At 46.9% G+C, this 22,776-nt stretch overlaps 1 protein-coding gene across 1 annotated transcript in view; it reads left to right on the top strand.

The window, feature by feature from the left end:
• The window catches only part of LOC119394566 (alpha-mannosidase 2C1-like), a 343,801-nt gene that overhangs the window by 98,590 nt on the left and 222,435 nt on the right, over nt 1-22,776 (top strand).

Raw genomic sequence — 22,776 nt, 5'->3', positions numbered from 1 at the left:
AAGACGCTCTATGTTTTGTTGTAGTTGTCTTCAGCTGAATAAGGAGCTGCTAGTCTCTTACATGGACAAATGGGCCGTTCTTGATTGCCAGCAGACTGTCACTTGAACATTTGAGAATGCGGTTGCAGCGAGCATGCCAATTCTTCTTCCCTGCAGTGTTCGGATGACCAGCCATATTTGAGAGGTCCAGTAAACTGAGCCAGGTGTCTTCGTTATTCTTTTCACCACCTCAACAGTTGTCTCAGTGAGCTTATTGAAACAAAGAAATCAAGATGATTAAAACTACTGCGCAGAAAACACAGCATAGTGCTGTGTCCGTGCCTACTCGTTCTTGTGCATGCTGATTTTGTGCTGTAGTCTTAATCATGTTGAACCAGCTAGCCCAATCCTTAACCTTGCCAAGGAAATCAAGGACTTGGTGTGGTGTGATCCAAGTCATACCCAGATGCAAAAAAGAACAAATTCATGGGAGGAAAGCTTGGGCCCATTGTCAATGCAATCTTCTACCGGTATCTCAAAGATGTAATGCTCAATTTGGAGATTACCATGGTTGCCATACTGTCCACAGCAACTCGATACTGCAAATGTATTTGGTTTCATTGCACGGGATTGATTTGTTGCATCGGTATACATCTGGCAAGCACTGGAGTTTTTCAGCATGCATTAAAGGTCTTCATTGAGTTCAGCCGAAGACTCCGAACAGCGAGTTATTGTTTTGCCTTTGTTCAGCCCTAAATGGTCCTTATCATAGAGTTTCTTACAATAATACCTAGAGGGGAATCTGGCGCTAATGTCTACGCGGGCTCCTTGAGCGACGCTTCAACCACCATGGGAATGATGGGAAGTACAGGCTTCGGATTTGCTTCGGATGGATTAGGTTTTTGAGATTCGTTACGCTTGTTTGCCGGGTGTAAAACAAAGCAATATGAAGTTGTTTACAATTCGATCTTGGTTTATTCTTTTGTACGTAAAACGTATTGCAAAAAGTTTGCGTGACCGTGGGATGGAACTGAAACCTGGACCAATTCGACCACCAGGGTATGCATTGCTCTGCAATTGTGTTCCAGATTTGGCATCACAGTATAATGAATTATTTTCTTTACAACACTTGGAACAAATGTGCTTGTCTTTCCCGCGAAAGTACGCATTATCTATTTATGGAAATAACAGTACTGTATTGAGTGAGAAAGACTTAACGTATCATCTGCTGTGATGACAGATGCGTCTGTCCAAGTGGCCTGCCCCCAACGCATCGTTTTGTTGTGAAGTCGAGTCAGAGGAGCGCGACAGTGCGTCTACTTAGCATCGCCGTCGTTTTTCAGTCGATTTGAAAGAGTTTTGACAAGTAGCACTTCTAAAAAAACGTGACCTTTATGCAATTTCCTGCACTGGGATGGGACGCTACATTTATGAGCAGCGGTGAGTTCACGATGCTTTGCTAAAACTGTCAAATACAACCTGTAAAGCTGCAATGTGGCAGCAAACGAAGAAACCTAGCGGTCTTCAGCCTCTTTGAATAACAAAGGCACTGCTTGAGTGCTTTGCAACGCACCCCACTGCCTACGCCTCGCGAAGAACGAAACTGAAACTGTAGAAAAGGATCCGTAAACAGTTCGCTAGCTAACAAAATCCAATCCGAAGCCTGTACTTCCCATCATTCCCATGGTGGTTGAACGATCGCAGCGCCAGTTTCCTCTCTAGGTTATTGTATGAAACTCTATGTTCCGTATGAATACACGTGGCGTTTTCAGTTTGATAGACTTCAGTATCACTATTTGACGCTATTTTAACACTAAACACTATGGCTTGTGCCACTGACAGTTTCGAGGCACGCGGCTTTAATCTAAAGAAAAGACAGAAAAATTCAATGATTACAATACACCCGAATGTGGAAGTAGACTGCAGTGGGGCTCTAGTGTTGGCAAGCCTCCGCTCAGGCATTTAGTAGCAGCACCTGCACTGGTTGCATTGCTCATTGCCCAGAATGGGAATGCATGTCTAGCATGTAGCTCATCGTGCATGGAAAGCATTAAGTGCGAGATGATTGTATTTTGCATACATCAGCTGCAATGCTAGGGAAGCTGGCGAGGCTTCTTGCAGTAGGTGCGTTTGTACCAAGGAATAGTTGAATGATTTTGCCGCCTTCAAGGTGATTTTTTTTCACTTTGAGACTGAGTAATAAATGAAGGTGCTTTTTGCCTTATAAATTAATAAACCACATTATTTATGCAGTTATCAGTTGGTTGTTCCAGAGTTTTTTTGTTTTCGTATTGTGGCGCCCATGATTAGCGCCAAGTCGGAACCAATTGCGGAGGCCACGTTGACGACGACGAAATCCAAGTGCGAGACGTGCGAACTGGCACATTTTGCCGGGTGCATAGCGTTACACCTGATGTATAAAAGGGAGTGACGGCCAGTGCCTGTGTCTTCGTTTCTTTTTCTCAGCCGTGTGTTCCGTTTGCGCTGGCCGTCATGAGTAAAATGGAGTATAGCTTCTCTAGAATGTCAAGTAGCATCTTACATTCATTACCTAAGCTGCATCATCCTTGAGTTGTTCGTGATGCAATCTGTATTGACAGGTGACATTTGAGTATCTGAACAAAAGGTGCGTCCCGCGACCACCAAAGGACATAGGGTACATGGCATGTTTGGTATCAAACTTTCGTGGTCAGAATTCTTGTGATCTACACGATGCTCCGTGTCGGCTTGAATTGTCCCAGGGAGGGCTTTTATTCCACCATCAGGAAACATTTCAAGAAAGTCTTCGTAGGAAGTACACATGCCACTGGTACAATGCACTCTTTTCGTTCAGACCTTTTGCAAGGCAGTTGTTTAGGTGTAGGCAAGACACTGCACTTGGAGACCGAAGTTCAATTTGCCTCTCAAATTTATTTTGTTTTATGCATTCATTTCCGAGGCACTCTTTTATCCTTCACTTGTTGCTATGCACCAGTGAAACAGCTGCTCAAGAGCTGCACTCTCGGAGAGATTTATTTTTATTGACTTCATGCTTAGATCTCTCTCCAATGCATGCCACCAATTTCCCGCAACATGGATGTCCTTCGTAACTTATTTTAGCGCACACTGACACACGGACACAGAAAAGAAGGGTACCAGGGTGTCTACCGACCGGGAAAACCGGGAATTCTCAGGGATTTTGGGTAGTCTTGAAATTCTCAGGGAAAACTCAGGGAAATTGTGCTCCCATCAGGGAAAATCCACAGTATCTTTATTGAAAGGCGACGAAAGTCGCGGTAGCGCTTGCTCGATATTTTGTGAACGCATTTTTCAAATCAAACGGCCGCTGCGGCTGCGGGGAAGTGGCGCACCTTGATGCTGTCATCGCCTTCGTAGCGGTGAAGTGGGAGAGAATCCGGCTAATGCGTGGCATGCGGGAACCATGTACCACGACACATCGTATCGCGCAATGTTGTCAGGGTGTTCTGTGACTGCGCGGTGTAGTTCTGTATTCTTTCTCGCGTGTGCTGTGCGTTAGCGCCCGATATGGTGTTTTTGTTATCGCCGCGTGTCAAGTAACAAGCATGATTAGTTGTAGAAGCGGTAGCAGTAGATGTAACGAGCTTGAGTTATCGTGCAAGCGATCGCGATCGCGCAGGAAGCGGATGTCTTCGACAAGGCTCGTATCTGGCAAGCCATCCCGATCGGCGAGAAAAAAGACGCTTGTTGGCTGTTATCGGAGAGCTCACTCGCTCTGATCCCGAGCTTCAAAGATGCTATTTAGGACTCCGTGAAGACTATAATAAATTTCCAGGCGAGAGCTAGCGTAACTAACGGGCCCATTCACAGCAAGTGAAAGATTTTTTATTTCTTTTTTTTCCCGATGAGGGCACTGCTGAAACAAGTTTTAGGCAGTCGACTGAAATTTTGGGGGGCTGCAGCTGGCAATTACCAGCCACACCACGTGGGTGTTTGCTACAAAGCCGAATTACAAAACTTTTTAGAGCCATGGCATAGCGGCGACCGAAATTCGCGACACCGGCACGGGTCCCACATTCTCGATTCGGCGCGCGATGTCGGAAAACAGTAACGTTTCCACCATAATCGGATGTGCCGTAATTCAGGATGTTGCCGTGCTTTCATGCGATCTTAGCCCGCAGCTATATTGCTTTTTTAGGGGCGAAGCTCTTTAAGGTGGCACCCGTTCGTCCCTCGTAGTCGTAGTAGTAGTAGTGCGTAACCAGTCGTAACGCTAGTACCAGATCTTGACCTCCAAGGTGGTGCCGGTGGGAGATTTTTCCTGTGCGTTGTTGAACAATAAAAAATCCGCAGCGTGCGCGTCAACTAAAAGCCGAATTCTTCTGTCTCTCATTCCCCATTAGCAGCCATTGGCACGTTCCAGTAGGAAACGTTAGTAGAAGTAGAAGTGTAAGTGTTAGCTAAAAGCCGACTTCTTCTGTCTCTCATTCCCATTAGCAGCCATTGTTTACCTCCAAGGTAGTGCCTGGTGAGATTTCTCCTGTGCGTGATTAAACAATAAAAATTTTGTTCAAAACGCCGTTGATTGATGAAATAAACCAACGAAAGACGCCAGATGTTTTGTAAAAGCAAAACGAAAGAACGCCAGATGTTTCTAAAGCAAAACGAAAAGACGCCAGCTGCTTAACGAAAGACGCGAGATGTTTTCTAAAGCAATGGTTTTCTAAACAATGAAAATTCACAGCGTACATGTAAAATTAAAGTGAGCTGCAAGTCGTCATAACTCATCGAACCTTTAGTATAAACGCGCCCGATCTCACGTCGGTGATGATGTACTGGGCAGAATTCACGGAAGATTCACGGTTTACCGATGAACCTCCGCAGCTTCGCCCACTCATCATCATTCACTCCGTGGATATGCTGTGATTTCTTTTGCGATAGCAATTACATAGACACTCCGACGCGAATTTCTTGCCTTCGCCATGATCTTCCCTATCAAGTCCAAATCGCGATTACATCACCCCGCGCGTCGCATGCTCCATGTGCGAGTGAAAGTGTGCGAGCGCTTCCGACGAACGGGGCTTAAGCAGAGATGAAACGAGCCGACCGTTTCATTCGCGCGATGGGCACATGGATAGGAGCCGGTGCGTTGGGAAGGGGGGGGGGGGCTGCGTGAGTCCGAAAGGAAGTGCGTACTTTGTACCAGCGGGCGTGGTCGCGTGCGCCGCGGTATCTTTAGTGGGGGATCAGCATACGGCTCATACCTTTGTAGGTGTTGTGCTCTAATTGCAAAACTTCCGTTGAAGCCATAGCAGTGGCGGATCCCGGGGGGGGGGGGGGAGGGCCGATCGCCGCTACCGCCCCCCCCCCCCCGGGATCTCGTGGGATTAAGTCGTTTTCATTTTCTAAAATGCGTATTAGAGAGTGACATCACCGAGCGATATGGTCTCTACCCATCTTGACATAAAACAAAGTTCTGTTTCACTCAGGGAATTTCAGCAAAAACACTCAGGGAAATGTCAACTCGGTAGACACCATGGGTACTACTATCAACTGAAGGTTTTATTCAGAAAAGGAACATATATATATCAAAGTAGTCACCCTCGGCCCATGCGCACCGTCGTAGTTTCAAATCCATGTCATCGTACCGTATCTCATGTGTTCATTAACCGCTTTAGCAGTGACACTTCTTTTTCGAAAATTGTCACTGACCATCCTTTGTTCCTTTTTTTTTTTTTTTGATCCCTCAAGAGTGAGGTTCCTCTAACCACGGCAAACCTACTTTCTCTTATCAGTTTAAGGCGACTTTTTTCCAGCTTCTTGGCAAACTAGTTTCCTGCCGCCTTGGATGAGGCCTCTGCTGCCTCTAAGTAGATTTGTGTCTTTCTTGTCAGTAAAATGCCCGACGCTGATGACAGGGACGATGCCATAAGTACACCTCCTCACTGCAGAGCTTCATCTGCTTAGATTTTGGCCCAAGATTTGGTTTATCCAAGCAGAGGTCCATTTTCGGCTTTGGCGGATCCTTGCTCAGCCTGCAAGGTACGTTGTCGCCGTGCTACTCTTCAACATCCTCAATATTGTAGATGGCTTACTTGCAGGTGCAGCTTATGCCACGGCATATGACGACCTTTGAACATGTAGTTCTGCAGTGCTCCGATGCATTTCAGCAGTCTCCAGCAGCGTCCCTCACTAGAGGAAGTTGTGGATCAATGACCGTCACTGCATTGCATATTTCAACTAATGGGCGAGATCTTCCAAACCAAAGCCAGCTTCCTATTTCGCATGCAACGTTGCTGCGACAACCTCCCACAGTTGGCATGCATAATACTGCCAGGCTCTGACAATATGTCTTTAGCTCCACTCACTGAGTTCATCTTCTACTACTTGTTATCGGCACATCTACCTGTCGCTACTGCTAGTTTCTCAGAGCCAGAGCCCGACTCTCACACCTGGAGAAAAACATCAGACCACCTCACTGATCCACCTGAGAAACTGATGACTAGTGGCAGTGTTGACCATTCGCCTTCATGTGAAAGGACTATGCAGTCTCGCATTGTATCGAGAGACCCACCGTAGCGGTTGTGCTGGTACCACCGTCACTTTTGTCAACAAGCCAGCCACAGCACCTCAGCCTTGTTCTTGGATGGGAAATGCCCTACTGACCTGCTAAAGGTGGCGTGCAACATCTAGCTGGCTCTTTTTCTTGGTTGAGCACATCACCAGCACCTGCCTGCCCATCGACACTGGAGCTGAGCTGGCTATTGTTCCTGCCACAGCTAAAGATTGCCAATGTGGCAAGTCCACACCTGCTCTTCATGCAGTGAACAACACTGTCATTGCATCGTATGGGCTCGGGCGGCAGCACAACTTGGTGTTCATAATAATGAACGTAATTTTAGGTATACTGAGGGCAGACTTCCTTAGCTATTTTAACCTGTATGGGGGTGCTTGAGATTGGTATCTAAAAATGGTCACACCTTTCTCTGTGCCTGCAGTCCAACCTCACCTCATCGGGCATCTACTTTATTGCTGGTCTCGACATGCAACATGCTCGCTGAGTACCCACAACTCAAGAATTCCAGAAGTGATTTAAGAAACACAAGGCATTATACGCATTACACCACCACCCCCTGGTTCACCTGTTGCCGCCCGTCCACAAGAAACTTGCGAGGAGCAGGTGTCAAGTTGCCTGCTGTGAGTTTGAATACATGCTTAAGTGCAGTATTGTTCGTCCATCCTCAAGCAATTGTTCAAGTCTCCATCTGGTGCCCCAAAGCAGGACAATGGTAAGTGGCGGCCTTGTGGTGATGACTGAGCTTCGTAAATCCTCAGCACCTCAGATCAGTATCCCCTTCCCCACATACATGACTTTGGCACGCGTCCTGCAGGAACCAATATCTACAGCAAGGTCATTTGGATGACCATTTACCACCAAATTCTTGTCAAACTCAGTCACATTCCAAAGATTTCAATTACTATCCCATTTGGCAAGTTTGATCGTGTCCACATGCCTTGCGGCGTAATGAACGCGCGCAAAGGTTCCGAAGGTTCATGGATAAACTTACACACAGACTCCTGTCTGTTTTTGTCTCCTTCACAGTATGCTAGTTGCAAGCACTGTAGAGAAAAGAATGAGCTGTCATCTTCCATCCCCACGGTCACCGACATTTTCTTTATCTGGTGATTTCCTTTGCTTGGAAGACGCATCATATAATTTTCACAAGAAGTGTCATGGAGTTGGCGGTTGGAGTTCTGCTGGGCTGCTGTCAAGATAAGTAAAAGGTCTGCTGTTGAAAACCACTTCAACTTCGCTGAGAAAGGTAGTAAGGGCCTTGGTGCTGAGCCTTGCACCCAACTGAAAATCTCAATGCGTTTTTTGTTGATCTGATGAGGCGCTCCCACCAGCCTCCACACCAAGGAGATGATCACTCAGCGATGAACTTTCATTTGATTGTGGTAGCAGCGGCATATTGTTGGAGAACTGACAGAATGGTCTTGAACACTCGTGCACAGCAGCGGCAAGACGGTGTGAACTTATTCAGTAAATGGTGTCAGGGATTCTCTGCAGTCACACAAAACAGTGGAAGAGCAAAAGTGTCGTCGTTGTCACGTCAGTCATCAGTTCTAAATGAATGGCTCGAGTGACAGCACATGAGAAGATTGGTATATCAACCCTTTTACTAGTAGCCACTGTGCCACACATGATCTTAACAGCGCAAAGCAACAAGGAAGAGACAGGACGGGCATCCACTGAACGTTTACCGACGCAAAATGATGGCAATGTCTGTACATGTACAGAACCTGCAACGAGGGGCAGATGCCGCTGCTAACACAGATAATTGCAGTGTCACTTCAGATATGCTTTTTCCTTGGCATGCAAAGCCAGTGAAGGTGTGTTCACACATTTACCCGATTCTGGACTGATGCAGATAGCCTCTTAGATTTCGCGAGCTTGCTGAGTAGCAAAGCTGTGCAAGGTACGGGTGCCCCTAAACTACCTCCGATATTTTTTTTAACATCTCAAGCAAACGTGCGTGGTTAGTTCAGAATGCTGTCATGACCAGCAGGCAGCACTATGAGCCACAGGCGCACCACGAATTCCAAGAAACAATCCTTTGCTCCTCTTTGGGCCTTTTGGTCATTCCAGCGTTTGGCTTGACGCGCATCTAGTCATGTCAGTGACAAGAAGAACCTGTTTGTCTGCTCGCAGGCATACATGCTCACTGCTCTTCCTCCTCTCATGGCAAGGAGGAGAGGCAAGCCGACGAACGGAGCATAGCAAAGGAAAGAGCGAAATGAGCAAAAGGGGCTTTTGCATCCTAAAACACGTGCCGCTCCGCTATTACGGCACTATTTCGAAAAATTCTCGCACCTATATGTTTGTTGCAGACTTGTGCCAAACTGCAACACCAGAACTAAATTTTGACCTCTGGCTGGTTTAGGGGCCCTTTAAATTTGGGCATGCAAGGAAATCTGCGGCAATGATCTGTCAAATACCTGAGCCCCGCCATTGAATTGAGTGCTGCGCGATTCTCTCTCAATCTTTCATTAATGCAGCAGCCGGTTTAACCAATGTAGCACATTCCACGTTTAAGTGGAATCCTGTACACCACGCCTACTTTGCACTCAATGAAATGTATTCTGCAGCCGGCCTTAGGAGCCCCAGTCACACAACTGCACATGCATGCAAGCTTGCTAGGCATTGAAAAAACAGCTAAAAATGCCACGCTTCCTGGCCAACTTTTTTGAGGTGGTGGGACAGGCCATGCACGTTCAGCACAACCACAAGCCATACCATTTTGGTGTCCGGTTGATTGGGGCAATTGTGGGCAATTTTTTATCAAGCTTCCGGCAATGCAAGCCAACATTTCAATGGGGAAGCGAGCCCTGCGTAGGTAGAACAGCTGGAGCTGAAGGCTGCACGTAACCTAATGTCACAAGACTTTTTGAGAGCATTGCAGATGCAGTTTTTGGCAGTACCCCTTTTCACAATCTTGGAATGGGCCAAATCGTAGCTGAGTGCTGGTTTTTTTGGACCTTGGATGGTATCTGCAGCATCCCTGACCTTCATGCGCACTTATACGGATATCAAGAAACTCAACGCACCCTGGTTCAGGTAACTCAAACGTGAATCAGCCCTATGGCACGCGACTGAAAAACGCTAAGCGCTTGTTTCACAATCCCTTTAGGTTCCCCAGGCCAGGCTTCCTTTGGCATTACTCTCCCGTAAAAGATTTCGCTGACCTTGTTCTTACAAGACTCCAGGGTCTTATCTTTCGCTTGTGCATCCTTAGGATCTCGCTGGTTTACTTCCCAGGCCTTTAACTTGGTGGAGCCTGAATCCGGTGATGAGCTTGTGCTCTTGATTCCCCCGAGTAACAGGCTCCTGCCGACATCTTCCTTCGTTTCGTCCAGTCCACTCGCTACTTTATTCGGCTTCACCTTCCTCATGGTCCCTCTTTCCTTCCATCCACTGTCCGGGTCCTGGGGATCGCGAGCTCCTGGGGCATTCCCAATGATAACGTCATACAGGGGGGACATCATGCACTTCACAGTTGCCATGCCGCAAAAGTAGGGCGAAACTATTTCCACCTTTGCTTCTGGGACAGTTATTTTGCTGCCATCAGCTAAGAACACCGTCGTAGTGGACCCCGTAAGTGCTTCATCTGGCACAAGGGAACGTCGCACTACTGTTGTGTTGCTTCCGTGTCCCGTAAAGCAGCTACAGTTTTGCCAAACAAAAGGCCTTGCAAAACTGGCATCCGGCATTTCGTGCTTTTCCGTTTCGTATTCACTGCCCCCGTAAGGTTATCCTCTTGTCTGTCGCCAGCAGCCCTATCACTGTCTCCCAAGTTTTCTTCAGACCACATACATTCTTCTGCATGGCTCGTGCACACTTGAATATCGTGCCCCGTCTTTTGACAATACCCGCAATACGGTTGCTTCGACCGTGTCCGACAGTCCGCCGCTTTGTGACCTGTTTTGTGACATACGAAACATTGTGGTGTCGGCCTCGGAGCTGAGCTCCCACTTTTCGAGGCTGTTTTCTCCCGAAAAACGAGCAAGTTCGACTGCCGTTGAGCCTCTAAAAAATTCTTCAAGTTTGCGGCAGTTCCTTTGCCGCAGGAATAGTGCCAATCGTTCGTGACATTTGCTCACGAACTGCTCGGCCACTATGAGGTCACGAACGGATGAATATTCTTTCTCTGTCTCAGGCACCTCTACCCACCGGTAAAAAAAACTCATGAGCCTTGTGGCGTGCTTTTTACCTGTTTCGCCATCTTGAGGCTTACTGTGGCGGAACTTCTCTCGGTACCCTTCTGCGGTAAACCGAAACCGTTGTAGCAGGGCTAGCTTTGCTTTGTCATAGTCGAGTGCCTGTTTGGGAGACAAACGACCAAACACCTTCAGAGCTTCGCTGCTCAAGCACAAACTTAAGTCTGTAGCCCACTTATCCCTAGGCCATTCTTGACCCGTAGCCACGTTCTAGAACCTTTTCAAGTAGGCGTCGAGGTCGTCCCGGTTCTCGTCAAATCCCAGTATGAAGTTATGCGGATTTACTTTCGATTGCCCTTGTGCTGGTTGACCTATGTCCGTCACGGCCGATTCTCGGGTGTTTTCGGTTGCCGCCAATTGAAGACGCAACTGAATTGTACTTTGACGTTGCTCCTCAAGCTGTTGTTGCATCTCCATTTGTTCCTTCTTGGCCTCTCGTTCTGCAGCCCTTTCGTCACGTGCACGCGCTTCGCGTTTCTCGACCCGTGCCTTCAACTCTGCGCCTTCTAAACCTATGCCTAACGCCAAGGCGGTAAACTCTGCCGTACTCATCTTTCAATATAGCTTTGACTCGCGGACAATGTTTACAAATGACCTCGTCCTGTTGCGGACGCCATTGTTACGTTGTGGTTCTGTTTTTCGCACAACGTGCGGGTTCTTTTACTTTTGAAATGTCTGAGGCATCGCCTCAAGACACTTCCTGAAGGACGAGACCGCTTGAACACAACATTTAATATACACACGAATACCAGAACACACGACGCTGACAAAGACAGAAGAGTACACTACAGGAATAACCGTCTATACGACTGAGGCCACGTCATTAAGAACGCATAAGCTACATGCTTAGTTCTACACCACTCAGTCCCTAATACCTCTGTCACACGGCCACCATTGAACTCCATTTTACCCCGTTCGGCATTTAACTACGTGATGGAGCATTACGAGAATGGAGTTGTGGCCGTGCTACACGGCTCGGTGTAAGCTTTCGACGGTTCCCGCATGGGGCAGAAACAGCGCTGCTGTGCTCGTCGAAACGTCCAATTTTTTGCCTGTGCAGTCGCCTTTAAAGCAACAAAAACGTGTTTTTGTGTGTTGATGAAGTGCTCGGAATCACCATTGCTGTCACAGTGCTTGTACGTGCGCCTCACACGTGCAGAAACAAATATCGCGCGACGATTCACAGCGGCGGCTTGGCGAGGCGTTGGTGTGGAGAGTATACAAGCGCTGATGTCCGAAAAAATATAACTAAAACTTACACTACGGGGCGTGAAATGCTACGCAAAAAAGAGCATATAGTTTTTAAAATTATAATTGAGCTCATTGGGACGATTTTGCTAGTGCGGTTTTCAGTGTAGCAGCAGCTGGCTGGGAACGAGAGTACTCCATCGAGCCGAAATGGGCATAACCGAACTTCCTCCACCAAAAGCTCCATTTAACTTCCTCAGCGAAATGGTGACCGTGTGACATGAACCCCATCTCCCTCGAGGAAAAGACGAGGGAGTTAAACGGAGTTCACGGGTGCCCGTGTGACAGGGGTATAACCTACAGTGAGTCACGGGGAGAGGTGAAGGTACGGTGCTGATCTCACCAGGGTCTGTGGTGAAGATGCCACGGAGCGAAGTATGGAGCTGATGCAGTTGCCGTTGCCGTCGAAGCTGAGCCGCTCGATGGCCTGCTGTATCGGCAGCCTCGTTGATGATGAGGAGACGTTGATGTCGAACCGCTGGCTCCGAGAAGGGGTTCCAGCCGGACAGCCTCGTTCGAGCTCGAGCCCTAAGCCCGACTGCTCAAACCTGTTCACAGGCACGGGAACGTCGGACCAGGAGCAGCGCACGAGCGACCCCCCGCCAAGAACAGCAGCAGGTAGCCATGATTACCCTCAGGTCAACGGTCGAGAGGGGTAGAGGTCTTGGCTCGGGTCCGAAACCCGATGACCGAAACGCGTGACCCGTCTTCCTCGCTGCTTCGTAGCTACTGCTCCTTCCTCTTCGCTTCCCTCTCTCTCCGCGTGCCTCGGAACGATCGCTGTGGCTCTCTCTCATTGGCGTTTCATTTTTTTGTTCTTTTGGCTCTTCTAGGCCCGTGCAAGTTCCTTTTTCGTTGTCTTCGATCTTGGTTTCACGGCGCACACTTCACCACACTAAGTAATCGTTCACATATATGAAAATGTTTGAAATCCTAGCAGCACAGTCTTCGGCGATGCATGTAGAAATACGCTTGTCACAGAAGGATAAAAATAGATCACTTAAAACCAGAGCAATACATGATCCAATACAAATTTCCTCCTTTTGAAGGAACGGGATATCATTAAAAGAAACTGTTGTAGGCGACAGGTAAAATCTCAATGATGCCATCGAATTGTCAATGTCTTAACAGTAGAATTTTGCAAGGCCACGGGACCAAAGTCGTCAACGCTCTCACATACAGCGCAAAAAAAGTTGGCCTTGGGGAATAGAGTAAAAAATATCTCGTACATCAATAGAGAAGGTGTATAGTGGCTGCTGAGGACACACGTGCTTGTAAAGAAGCTGTGAAACAGTTTCAGATTTGGCACACATTAGGGTCATCCACTTCAAGCACATTGAGATGCTTTTTTGAGAATTTGGATGAGGCGCCTTGCCAAGAATTGTGGGTGGAATAGCGCACACTTTGACAGGGACGCAGTGAGCAGCACGACACAAACGCTGTTGCTTACTCTGTCCCCGGGTAAGTGTGCGCCATTCCACTCATGTAGAACAACAAGCCCTAGCTACTCTTCTTGGCAAGAATCTTTTCAGGTCACAGTCATCCTGAAGGAAATTTGTGCATTTTAACAGAGAAAAACGTATCTAAGAGGTTCTTTTTCGCACCACCTATGGTTTTCTTGAGGTCCTCCAAGATCATCACAGCACAAAGAGCCAAAGCTTTCTTCCTTGATTCTTTCCGCGAGCACTTGATGGACAATAAATTCTTTGTTACTGCTTGTTGAGCTTTTTCTGAGAACTCATCCGTAGGGAGCACAGCAAATATTTCCTCTTTATCTGACACCAGTAGTGATAGGTTATTTTTCCCCAAAAAGCTTATGGTATCACGAACATGACAGTTAGTCTGGACATAAGGCAGTCAACTCCTACAGAAAGTATGCACTTTTGTTCTCCACTCTATTCGCGACATTCCTCATCAACTCCTACAGAAAGTATGCACTTTTGTTCTCCACTCTATTCGCGACATTCCTCACCACTGAAAGCAGTTCAGCAGGATTTTCACTCAACTTGGCACGACTTTCTCGCGCCTTTCCCACATTTTAAGGCAAGGGGCAACTTCTTGAGAATGTCACCTTCGCAGACTTGTCCTCGATGGCGAGACATTTCTTGGTCCAGGCAAACAACGAAGGCAGAGTTCTCGTGCACAGGAATTCGGTCACATCTTGTGAGAGTCTCTGGAACACAGCTTCACGTTGGTGGGTGTCGCTGACCAGGGAAGCCGAGAGAATGCGAAGACACACCTGGTAGGAACGATTCTGGTGCTGGAGCTTCACCATTGAAAATTCTTCTTGAATGGTGTCTCGGTGGCACACACATGGAGCAAAAAGCTTGAGCAACTCAAGTGAGATCAACTTGTTTGTGATGCAGAAGGTCGCTGCTCACCTTCAGCAGGCAGTTAGGGCGACAAGTTTTACCAGAGGCAGAAGTTACGTGTGCAAAGTAGGTGTGGTGTACAGCGTGTGGAATGTGCTATGTCGGCCAAGCCGGCTGCTGCATTAATGAAAAATTAGGAGAGCATCGTGCAGCAGTCAGTTCATTGGCAGGGGGTGGTGGACATTGAGCATATCATTGCCGCAGGTGTTCTTGCATGTCTCACTTTGAGGGCACTCGTATCTTGCACAGCTTCGCTACTCGGCAAGCTCATGAAATCTATGGGGCATCAGTTCAGAATTGGGTAAATGTGTGAGCACACCTGCACTTGCTTTGCATGTCAAAGAAAAAGCTTATCTGAAGTGACATTGCAGTTATCTGTGTTAGCAGCGCCATGTGTACCTCTTTGTAGGTTCTGTTCATGTATGTGCATGGCCATTGTTTCGCATCGGTAAATGTTCAGTTGATGTGCCCGTCCTCTTCATGTGTCTCTTCCTTGTGTGATTGTTGCTCTGCGCTGTTAAGATGTACAAGTTCACTTACCCAAACTTCTGCGTTGAATAGTCGCATGTGAAGAGGGGCCTGCAGTAATCCAAACCAACGACGTAGCACGGACTTGCTTCAGTGATTCTATCTCGTGGCGACGGAGCAAATGGTGCTGCCTCGGTGACAGGCTTATGGCATTTGCGAGACAAACGAATGCTTAACACCCTTTCGACGGTCTGCCACCCTTTCACAATCCAAAACCTCTCCCAAAGCTCGCAAAGTGTGGTCTCGACTCTGCCTTGGAGTCATGCGCTGCTCGAACAGTGCCTTCAGCACTGGGTGTTTGACGTCCATAGATAGTGCGAGCTGCTGCAGATGACTGCCCACACGAAGTAAACCACTTCTGTCTAGGAAACGGTCTTGTTGAATGGCTTGTGGATGGCAGTCCTTTTCCTCTGCGTGGGGCGTGCACTTCTTCAGAGAACATTTGTTGGAGCTTTTTGCAAACAGTAGGGCCTTGTGAAGCCCTGCTGATGTTAATGGTCTGCCAGTTGAAGATTGCTTTGTCAGTGCGTTTCCAGCAAAGCGGTAGATCCAACCAGTGACTCCTAACGGTTTTTTCAGGGTACTATCTGCTTAAAGGTACTATAGTGTTTGAGACAAAAGCTGCAGCAGAACACACTGAACGGATCCTGATGATGATGACACCGCTCCCCATCTTCTACACAGTTTTTTAACATCCTCCATGCTGACGATGATGAGCGCTAACACACATGGGTCCTAAGTAGACACTGTTTGTTTGTCAGCATTCGTGTCAGTCGATCCTGGTTTCCTCCTGTGCTTGGTCTTCCTGCGATACCTGTTCTGCACCCATGTTTTTGAGCACGTTGCCCTTGATGGACTTGTGCAGTTGAATGGCTTTTGGCGGCAAAAACAACCGTTATGAAGACTAAATCATGAGTTTTTGATGTACCTATCTTTGTGAGGAGTTGTTTTTCTTGATTTTTCATGCCTTGTTTGAGTTCACCTTGGGAGCATCAGCCTTCTGCCAGTGCACTAACTCAGCATTCTGAATCTGCACTACAATACATTGCACAATCCACATTCTTCTCCACCTTGACGTCTGTAGCTTAATCTGCGGTACAAGCGGCAGGCTTTTGTGTCCTCATGGTCTTCTTTCTATTTCTCTTTCTGTATAAAGCCACAATTTGTCATCTTTGGCTTTCACTCATCCTTAGTACCTGGTGGACTGCCTTTTGAACTGCCAAAGGCTTCCGACTTTTCTACTGCAAAAATCTTTTGCACCACATACCCGTGTGTCCTTGCAGTCGTCTTGTCATTAGTTTCACGATTGCTGAGCATTGATGAAAGTTTTAAAGGCATCGAATAGTTCTTCAGAAGCTGAGGTCGTTCTTTGGTGTTGATTTTTGGGATAATTTTTTCTGTAGTAGGAACATTCCTTTGCCAAGTTCAGATTCTAATGGCAGACAGTCCGAACCCAGAGATTCTTGGAACCCTCTGCTTCCGCTGCGTCACTGGTCTGGCCGTCGCCATGGTCACTTGCTTCGCATCCGCTGAGGAATGAAGGCCGAGGGTTAATTGGTGCATCCATGTGGGAGGTAGTGTCCAAGTAGTACACCAGGGTGGCCAATCCTTGTCTGGTGAGGGAGTGCATTACCAGCTGTGGTCACCGGCGTGAGGCCACACCCCGGGCCTCATTATGCACTTCCATCAATATGCGGACCTTTTCTTTTTTTAATCCGGTGGGGAATTATGCGGATTCGAGCCACGGACCTCTTGCAAGCGAGGCTGGTGCTTTACGTCTACCCTATCACTGCATCGCCATCCTGTGCTCAAGTTCTGCAGCCGCCTACCAACCTGCTGCGTCATGACTACAAGAAACCACCTACCTTCCGCTGTTTCTAGGAGTACGAACACTTCTCTCGCGAATACAAAACGTGACTGCAGCACAGTCGATTCAAGCACTGCCTGACATGCATGCTCACCTTATGGTAGACACGCCGACCACAGCAGTGGGTACAGTACTGCAGCAGCATGATGGCATAGGCCACTGGGCTTCTTAAGGCTTGCTACAGAACACTTAGAAGAGAAATGTTGGCTATCTATCAAGCATTTTCGTTTCTTTCTTGAAGGCTGCACTTCTCACTGAGGCTTCATTTTCCAGGATCTCCTGCTCAACATGAGAGCTTTGGTATCTATTTTTCATTGATGAATTTGCTCCACGCACAGCAGAGTCTTCGGTCTGGGCTGTGCCTGCTGGATTGTCGCCAATGGCCAGCCTGTGTTTGATTTTCGAACAATGGACACGTCCATGCATGTCTTTCTGCCGCATGATACCGTGAAACCACCGACTCCTATGGTGTGTGTACAATCACATGTTTGGGGAAAACCTTGAATACTGATGTTTGCAGCAAACAAGAGGCCGTGTCTTGCAGCTCTGTGAAATAAGCCTATCTTGGACTTTACGAGCATCTTGAATTGGGTTTGGAACATTGAAAAATTCAGTGTTCCAAGCTCTGTTGTTTGCAGTAGTAACCTGCAGATTGACGACACCCATGCACATGATAACATTCCCACTGTAGCCATGAAAAACCACTGCACTTTTGAGTTTCCCTTTGCACCTTTGGTAGAATAAATTAGGCGCCAGAGTGGCAGCTGTGTCAACCTGGATCCCCTGTGGCTGGCGATCTGTGAGCCACCAAGTTGTATTCTTATTTCAGCCTAATACCCTAATTTTCCTAAAAACATGAGGAAACAGTATCACCTTAGGAGTTAATAGTTTTACAGTAAAGTAGTGCTGGTTTTCATCCTATTTTGTTTTTGTTTTTTCTCTGTACTGTGGTGCCACCAATCCCTGAAACATCACGCACCATTTTGGGCATGTTAATCTTTCCCGTGCTGTCCCTAAATCCCAGGGCCCAAGCATGCAACCAGGTGGATATCTTCACATCCGATTAAAACATGTTCTCTCGTTTTCTTAGCTTTTCCACAGCAAGTACATTCATCTTCTTTACCGAATCTTGCTTCAAAACTACACATTAGGCAACCTCACTTGAAACGGCAAGGTGCTCCCTTTTGAATTCTGACACTGTAGAATACTGCAAAAGCACCCACCCCAGATTCACCGAAAATCGGGTTAATCTAGATATGGGCTCTTGTCTGATTGAAGCAGTAAAAGTTGCCAAGATGGCTGCCAGCGAAAAAATTTGAGGCAGGGTCGCTGACGACTCGAACAGATGCCTGCAAGTGGCTTCCCCGTCGGTCTTTTCTGTGTCACCACAAGGTTGGCAGCTGCACGAACATTTCAGCTGATGCAGGGGGTGGACACTGAGCATGTGATTTTCAGAATTCCGAGGTGTTGGAGATGTTAACACTGGCTGCTTCCGATTTACGGCAAAGTTCTCCCTCCTCATTTTGTTTTTGCCCTTTCGGTAGTTTTTCAGAGGCATCTCTTTTTTTCTGTCTCCGCTATTCAGTAAATCCTCTCTGACTTTTCACTTGGCGCTCTTTGTTGCCACGTATCGCTTCCACTCGTATACTTGCTGGTGAGTCTCGTAGTTCTTTTTCTGCAATGTGAGTCATACAAATACCGGAGCAGTTTCTCTACTGTCATATTCCTTAGCCTCTCTTCGAACCTAATTTTGCTCCTAGCTTCTCCGATGTCACAGCCGGCCCATTCCATACAGCCTCATCTGTCCCGTGGGTGCCCACAGCGAGGTGTCTCACATGCCTTTGTTTCTCATCTACTCCTGACTGCATCTCTGAATTCATGCACACCATCGAGCTCCCAAATGTAAATAAACCTGGATGCCCACAAACTTCAGAGCACCTTGTAGTATCTACTGCACCCCCACTGCTCATTCCATTTTCTGCCGAGGCATTCACCCATACTCCGAGGTTTTGGTATTTCCTGGCCCTGTATTGATGCTGCCTGATCATTGAATACCATCAATGCACATTGTATCACACGTGTAGTGAACGATACGAGACGACATTGGAGCAGCCAAGAAAGCAGGCCACAGCTTTAGTGGTAGCCACGCGACCCGAGCTTGTGCTTGCTTGGATTTTGGCCCCTTGACGTCCCTCGTCGTTCCCGTACGTTTGTACGGCAATAAATCATGTGACATTTGGTGGAGGTGCGGGGTTAGCACTGAATGTTTGTTTTAGAGCTTCACCTTCCCAGTGGCTGCCTATAAGTAAACCTGCTGTTCCTTCTCTTGTGGGACAGCTTAAAAGCAATGTTGCTAGCACTTTTTCCAATCTCAGCCTCTTACTTATATCAACATTCTCCTTGCTACTTATTCATTCACAATGCACGCATTCTGTATTTTCTCAGCACATCTCCCTCAAAAGCTGTAGACAGTCGTCACCAATGCCAGCTTTTTTCAATATATCAAATTAAGTGTCCTCATAAATGTTTTCATATGCTTCAGCAAAATGTGAAAAGGCCACATGTGAGGCACATTCAGAAAGTAAGGGCCAAATTGGTCATAGAGAAAGAGATTTGTGCCAGTAAAAGTCTTTTTTGATGGGTTTGGTTTTGCACAAACCATGTTAGTTTTTTTTTTTCATCGCTGTGGTAACTTTTGAGCACTTCTTGTAATGCTGCACCAGCTTCTTTAATACATCTGCATAGAAGATTGCTGCCTGGGAATTAAACCAGTTGACAAGGACGGTTTTGAAATATTCCCAAGGTTCAGTGTAGAAGAAGGTTGCCAATGTAGTGACTGTCTTTTTATTGGTGTGTTTTTGCAGTATATTTATGTTTCGAGGCCTGTAAGAACCCTGGAAAACAAGACGGTTGGCCACTTAACATTCTTTCCTCACTGCGTTGGTCAGTAGGCATTTTTGGCACCCACATTGTGTGTAATTTCCAGTACTGGAGGTTGTGTGTTGTACTCAAGTAAATAGTGGGCTGTCCAAAAGAAGGACCACACATCATCAATTATCGATCAAATCGCACTTGTTGAACAGCTTTGTTGATGCCTCCTTCCCTGTGTGTCCGCGTTCTTTGGTGCGCTACGACAAAGTGAAAAGGCACACTGCTGCTCTTGCCCACTTTATTGGTCTGGATACCGGGTCTGCCTCTGATGTTCGTCATGTGTATAGCTGTTTCTGAGCTCCTTACGTCTGTAAATTATTTCCTTCACTTATTACTGCAAGTGCCTGAACTAGAGCAATCGATGAATTTGGGCTGTTGATGAACCATTTACACACACAAAAACCAAGTCACAGCGCGTACAGGGTTTGTCTGTGAAGCAATGCGGCTGGGTCTGCTAAAAAGAATTTATTGATCCGATCGGTACATATTGTTTAAATTTTTCAAAATAGCTTCCTTGGGCGTCGATACACTGCTGTCGATGTGATTCGCATGGCTCTCTCAAAGTCAGCTGCCCTTTCAGAGAGCCTTGGACGGCCCGTTGGATGGCGGGAACACTATCGACCTTTCAGGCTTCTCTTAGGCTTTGGAAACGGGATGAAGTCTTCAAGGCTCAAGTCAGGGCTTTAATCATGCGAGTCCAGCAGACTTTTTCCTCTCCCCAAAGCTCAAGAAAAGTCTGAAAGGTTTCCAACTCTCTGAAAAAGGTCACGGCAGCTGGCTTTCAAGAAGCCTGCACACCGTGCGAATTGTGTTGGCAACAGTGTATCGACGCCCAAGGAAATTATCTTAATGCTGTGGTGCGCAAAGGAACGAAACACGAGGAAGCATTAAGATGAGTTACCAACTCGCTCAGCAGTCCGTACTTCTCAAGGAAATTATTTTGGAAAAATTTAACAATGCATACCGATGGGATCAGTAAATTCTTTTTCGGACAAAATATGTTCAAATTATTCTTGTATCTTGGATCAGAAGAGCTGTGGACAGTTCGCTTAAGTACTCTTCAAATTTTTTTGCTGCTGTCACATAGTTGTGTTTGTCTTTCTTTTCACAAAAAAAAAAGGTTGGCTTACTAAACACCTCAAGTGCATCGTCTACAGTGCTGTCTTTCTGTTCATTGATGCTAATAAAACTTGTAACTGGGCGAGTTGGTTCATACTTGAAGGTAAAACTGGTAAGCGCAAATACACAAGAAGAATGAACATGGACAGGCGCTACTTTCAACTAACTTTTATTTATCTTCAACCTTCAATCTATACTCATGATACAGAAATGCGCATGAGCACATGGTCACATGGTCACAAATCTAACCGGTTACCAAAAAAAACACGCAAAAAAGCGCGTTCACGATCAAATAATGATACGGACGTGTCGCTAACACAAGCATTCCCTCTTACAGACATGTGGAACGCCTCCATCAGATCACGGGCAGTAGTATCTTTGCTCCTGTCTAATATCCTAATGTTTGCGAACATCGGAGCACACATGCAAGCCTGGCAATGCGCAGGTAAATGCGCGTTCCCATTATTCCTAATTGAGAGCTCATGTTCCCTTGCACGGTCGTTCACGCAGCGCCCGGTTTGGCCCACGTAAGATTTTCCACAATACAGCGGTATTTCGTACACGACGTCAGTCGCACATCTTGTATACGCCGAAGCGTGCTTCTTTCCGCAACTGCCGGGTTTTATCTCACCAGAGGAGATTCTGAGGCAAAGCCCAGCCAGCTTACGCGGGGCGGAAAAAACCAATGGCACATCATGCCTGCTCGCCATCTTTTTCAGGTTGTGGGATACGCGATGCATATAAGGCATCACCTCTGGGCGCCTCCTACGTTGTGGGCCAGGGTTCACACTGGAACGGGATGCTTTAGCAACACGCAGAAGTACCTCTGCGATCGCCGTTACTACCGTGCAAGGGTAACCAGCAGCTAATAAGCGCCGAACCTGATCAATAAAGCTAGCTTGCATTGCATGTGGGCAAGATTTCGTGAGAGCAGATCGCAGGCACAGTTTGGCAATCCCCCTCTTTACAAGCTTGGACTGCGCAGAATCATGACGTGCCTTCTGCGCCCGCGGACTATAGCTCCAACATAAATGGTCAGCTAAAACGAGACGTAGATCTAAAAACTGCAGCGAGTTGTCAGTGGGTGAAGGCCAAGCCCTTCCCGCACTGTCTAAAAGTGTTAAGAACAGCATCAACAGACTTGTCTAAGGATAAAACCTGCGGCTTTTTCAGAAGAATTAAAAAATTATCAACATACCTAAAAACTTTAAGAACACAAGTATCGTCAAGGTTACTGTTTAAACAACGATCAACGTTCGCTAAGAAGACATTGCACAAGACAGGCGCCACACAAGAACCAATGCAGATTCCTTGCTTCTGCAGATAAAACTCGTTCCTAAACGAAACAAAAGTGGAGCAAAGGTAAAATTCCAGTAAGGCCATAAAATTATTGTGTGACAACCCAGCAGAATTTTGAAAATCAATACCGCCACTGCTTTCAATACAGTCGCGAACTGAGGTGAACAGCTGTGCATGAGGTATTGAATAAAATAAGTCCTCTGCGTCAATGGAAAACATAAACTCAGTGGAATTCTCTCCCTGCAAAAAACGCACAACATCCTCCGAATTCTTGGTCGCGAAGGGATCTACAACTGACAGTGCATTTAGTTCTTTTTGCAAGAACTGGCTCACTACATGCTGCCAAGAACCCTTCTCACTTACTATTGTACGCAAAGGGACATCAGGCTTGTGTGCCTTTGCAGTGAAAAGCACTTTGAGTGCATTGCCTTTACAAGCGCCAATATCTTTGGCCAGCCGAAACAGTCGTAGGTCCTTAAACATATTCACTGATTTAGTTTTAACGCGAACAGCACTGCTTTTTACCGGAACAGAATTCTTGGAAATGGCCTTCTTGGCTTTATCAGTGAACGCCCCCGCACCTAGAACAACAAACCCACCCTCTTTATCTGCTTGAAGAAGAATAAGGTCATTGTCTCTAAAATGCTTCACCACCTGTTCTGCTGGATCCCGGTACTTGCGGCGGTCTGTCCTATG

The sequence above is a fragment of the Rhipicephalus sanguineus genome, chromosome 5 (genome assembly GCF_013339695.2).
Source record: "Rhipicephalus sanguineus isolate Rsan-2018 chromosome 5, BIME_Rsan_1.4, whole genome shotgun sequence".
Taxonomy (NCBI): domain Eukaryota; kingdom Metazoa; phylum Arthropoda; class Arachnida; order Ixodida; family Ixodidae; genus Rhipicephalus; species Rhipicephalus sanguineus.
The sequence above is the reverse complement of the archived record's forward strand: the minus strand, read 5'-3'. Positions and strand labels throughout refer to the sequence as shown.